The 4,847-nt window shown below is 47.7% G+C and overlaps 1 long non-coding RNA gene across 1 annotated transcript in view; it reads right to left on the reverse strand.

Annotated features, from left to right (window-relative positions):
- Positions 1 to 1,282: 1,282 nt before the first annotated feature.
- The window catches only part of LOC311323134, a 74,277-nt gene continuing 70,712 nt past the window's right edge, over positions 1,283 to 4,847 (reverse strand). The window contains exon 3 of the long non-coding RNA XR_014630944.1: positions 1,283 to 1,391. This is a non-coding gene — a long non-coding RNA (uncharacterized lncRNA). The remainder of the gene's footprint in view (positions 1,392 to 4,847) is intronic.

Raw genomic sequence — 4,847 nt, forward strand, 5'->3', positions numbered from 1 at the left:
ATAAATAAATGTAAATGACGTAATCCATGAATGAGCGGTGTGGGGAATGTACAGTACAGTGGGTCAATGAAAGGGCTAATGTATGTGAGACATGGCTGAAGTATTACAGGACCATTGCACAGCTCTGAGCAGAACATCACAAACACACACATACTGTACGCACACAAAAACACACACGCGTACCTTAGAGGAAGTATATGGGAAACAAGAAAAACATTGCCTGAGCATGAAAATGCAGCACAGACACAAACACACACACACACACACACACACACACACACACACACACACATACTGTTCATTCATGGGGGGTTTTCCTCCCTGACATACTCCCATGGGCATGATCTCTCAGGAGTGCCCAGGCTTATTCTTTCCTGGTGTGTGTGTGTGTGTGTAGGTGTGTGTGTGAAAACACTGCTTACTACATGTTGTTTAGTAAACATAGCCCTGTTGCAAGGCAGATATGAGTTTTCTTTCCACCAATCATCAACCAGAAACAGGATCACCTCAGAGAGCACAACTTCACTGCTGAATCTCGATAGTCTGAAAAAAAACACGTCTCCTTTCCTCGTTGGTTTCCCTCAGGCACTCTATCTCCTTGTCTCCTTTCCTCGTTGGTTTCCCTCAGGCGCTCTCTCTCCTTGTCTCCTTTTTGCTGCCTTTCGCTCCTTGATGCCCTGAAACACACCGTGCTCGCCGCTTGTCCTTAGAGAACGTGGTGTGAGAGGAACGGACAGCAACCACCTCCTTTTCGGTACGTGTGTTATTCTTACCCTAAGTTTGAGGCCCAGGGCGAATGAAGGAGAGCGCTCATAGGCGCGAATACTGCGCAAAGCTATCGGCTAACTAGCCAGGAGGCCTGACTAACGACAAATACACGCTGCCACTTCGCTCCCGTTACAATTAAACGCACTTCTCTCCACACTGCGCTGTTAGCACCGTGACGTTCGATCGTCCTGACAGCTTTCTTATTTGTAAAACTACAGAGAGGCAACAACGGCAACAACAACAAAAACTTGATTCTACAAGCTTGCCGACAGACGTTTTCCCTGTACAACAACAAGAATGTAAAGTCTGATATTCAAAATGACAGGAGAACAACTACAATTCTTCACCCTAAGATACACATCTCAATGACATCGATTCAACCCAAAGACACAGACACACCGGGGCGAAGGGTACATAGGGAAGTGTGTGTGTGTGTGTGTGTGCAGGTGTTTGGTGTGTGTGCGGTTTCTTTTGCGGAGGGTGAGGGTTGGAGTGCCTCTTACCTCATTCAATAGAGCTCCTCCAGACCCTGTGTCTGTCAGCCAGTGATACAACCCATGGAGGGGGGGGGGGTTCCAGACAATCCCAGAATGCAATGCTTCGTCTCAGGGCCCCGGCACTTTCTACAGAGAGAGAGAGGGAGAGACAGAGAGAGAGAGAGAGAGAGAGAGAGAGAGAGAGAGAGAGAGAGAGCAGCAGCTGTAAGACAACCTCACGTCCGGCAGTATCTCAAGGCGATACTTTCATTTTGAAGAATTTGATTTGGAAATTTCATTTTGAAGAATTTGATTTGGAAATTTCATTTTGAAGAATTTAATGTAGGTGCGCAAGCTTGGTACACACACATTTAGAAGCAAGACACACACACACACACACACACACAGTGGGACTAATTAGAGCTTGTTGTGGGGTAAATTATGGGATGAGTGGGATGGCTAATCTCCTGTGATGATGATGCTCATTTGAAGGAAGCAAGGGTGCTTTAACACACACACACACACACACACACTATTTAATACCACATGTACCCATATCTTCATGTACACCTCAGTACTATACAGTGTCTGCTGTGGGTCATCACACTGGGTTCCAGCCTGAGCCGCTGACAGATCTGTCGCTAACAAGAGTAGAGAGACCAGCACCACAGATGGAGGAGAGACCAGCACTCTACAGTGATAGAAGAGAGACCAGCCCTCTACAGAGATAGAGACCAGTCCTCTACAGAGATAGAGGAGAGACCAGCACTCTACAGAGATAGAGGAGAGACCAGCCCTCTACAGAGATGGAGGAGAGACCAGCCCTCTGCAGAGATAGAGGAGAGACCAGCCCTCTACAGAGATGGAGGAGAGACCAGCCCTCTACAGAGATGGAGGAGAGACCAGCCCTCTACAGAGATAGAGACCAGCCCTCTACAGAGATAGAGAGACCAGCCCTCAACAGAGATAGAGGAGAGACCAGCCCTCTACAGAGATGGAGGAGAGACCAGCCCTCTACAGAGATAGAGAGACCAGCCCTCTACAGAGATGGAGGAGAGACCAGCCCTCTACAGAGATGGAGGAGAGACCAGCCCTCTACAGAGATGGAGGAGACCAGCCCTCTACAGTGATAGAAGAGAGACCAGCCCTCTACAGAGATGGAGGAGAGACCAGCACTCTACAGTGATAGAAGAGAGACCAGCCCTCTACAGAGATAGAGACCAGTCCTCTACAGAGATAGAGGAGAGACCAGCACTCTACAGAGATAGAGGAGAGACCAGCCCTCTACAGAGATGGAGGAGAGACCAGCCCTCTGCAGAGATAGAGGAGAGACCAGCCCTCTACAGAGATGGAGGAGAGACCAGCCCTCTACAGAGATGGAGGAGAGACCAGCCCTCTGCAGAGATAGAGAGACCAGCCCTCAACAGAGATAGAGGAGAGACCAGCCCTCTACAGAGATGGAGGAGAGACCAGCCCTCTACAGAGATAGAGAGACCAGCCCTCTACAGAGATGGAGGAGAGACCAGCTCTCTACAGAGATGGAGGAGAGACCAGCCCTCTGCAGAGATAGAGGAGAGACCAGCCCTCTACAGAGATAGAGGAGAGACCAGCCCTCTACAGAGATGGAGAGACCAGCTCTCTACAGAGATGGAGGAGAGACCAGCCCTCTGCAGAGATAGAGGAGAGACCAGCCCTCTACAGAGATGGAGGAGAGACCAGCCCTCTACAGAGATGGAGGAGAGACCAGCCCTCTACAGAGATGGAGGAGAGACCAGCCCTCTACAGTGATGGAGGAGAGACCAGCCCTCTATAGTGACGGGGGGAAGAAGAAAATCGATGTGTCTCCATGGTGGGCTAAAACACCGGGCTTATCTTATACCAGGGAGACAGATCTATACACACACACCAGCTAGAACACAAGCACAGCACGGATCACTGGAAGCACATTGATGGTGAGGGAGAGGATGATGTAAACAGAGAGAGAGAGAGAGAGAGAGAGAGAGAGAGAGAGAGAGAGAGAGAGAGAGAGAGAGAAAGGGTTATCACACAAACTGGCCAAGGAATCAAAAGGAGGAAGGAGAGAGAGAGGAAGAGAGAGAAGATGAAATAAAAGAGAGAGGGGAGGAGAGAAAAGGAGAGAAAGAATGGGGAAAGAGAGAGCGAGAGCAGGTAGGCGGCGGAGAGAGAGAGAGAGACAGATGGTGCTAAAAGGGAGGTACACAGAGCGTCTGTGAAGACAGCCCGGGCAGTTCGTCGAGCCAGACACAGCAGGGGATGATGGGAAAAGCGTAAATGTCATCGATAAAAGTGGGCGGAGTGAGAAAGCGACAGGTGCAGTGAAGAGAGATGGACCTACCTGAGTCAATAAGACTCACTCTGGCTCCGAAACCACAACAGACATGATCATGTAGCAGTGAAAGGCCGATACTTTGGAGAGGTCCTATACTCTGAACCTCCGTCGCACAACGCCATTACTATCATTCAAGTAAAATATCACAAAAGCATTACACTTTTCTTTAAATCACAATTATAATTTTTTTATTTGTTTAAATAAAAAAATAAAATAAAAATAATAACTTAAAAATTAAAAATTAACATCTTACAGTTTCAGAATATAAAACGTTTCTCACATGAAGCACTAGGCTATGGTACATGGCCTGCAGTAGTTAGCCAAGTGAAAAACACCTCCAGCTACCGGTATGTTGGTCGTTCTAGTTGAGACTGAAACCTTCAATGCCAGACATCCAGCCGGACCTTCTGTGATCTCCTCCACTATGGGTCCAGACATCCTCAAACACTCTCTAAAGTATCTGAAATATTTTCTCCCTAATATTTGACCCTGGTCTGGAAAGACTGTGAGACAGCAGAAATGGTGTGTTTAAATGTCACTCTCGGCTAAAACGTGGCTCTCTGAATTCCTGACAAGTCTCTTTTTTCCTCAGCAACGTTCCCACAAAGAGCGCGTCTCATGGCCACCAGTCGTAAACAAGAAAGTGAGAACAGACTCCCCTTTTCAAGTCTAAAACCTTGTCTTGTCTGACAGGATGTTTCCAACGTTTCTAGAAGGTCTTGGAAGCTCTCAACGTTTGACTCCAATGAGATAGTAGCTGATTAAACATAATTATCACAAGACACTCTAGCTTAGCGTAAAGCACTCTCACACTTTACTAGCTTGGTCTATTGAGAGCTGTCTGTGAATGATTACATTTCTTATAATACACAATAGTTCATTAATTCTCCGGCTGACACATACTGTACACACACAGTTTATGACCAGCTGATTTCTACTGGCCGCGGCCCAGAATGCTTTGAGGCTGACGTAGTGTCTGACAGCTGGTTGGTTGCAGAAGAATGTGATGCGACCCGCCATTTTGGACGGAGGGACGTTTCGTGGCGATGGGGAGTGAAAGAGGAAATACCTCCTGAAACCACAAGCTTACTTTCCTGAGGGACCTAATATTTTCCATTCCAAAAATCAGTCCTCAGAACTGAGTTTCAAGGTGCTTGTTGCAAGGAGGAATGTTATCTGGGATGCACACATGCGTAGAGTGCAATTCTTCCATCTGTGTTCTCTGTCTTCCACATTCTCTCCCCACAGGGATT

Source organism: Borostomias antarcticus (assembly GCF_949987555.1).
Source record: "Borostomias antarcticus genome assembly, chromosome: 21".
Classification (NCBI taxonomy): Eukaryota; Metazoa; Chordata; class Actinopteri; order Stomiiformes; family Stomiidae; genus Borostomias; species Borostomias antarcticus.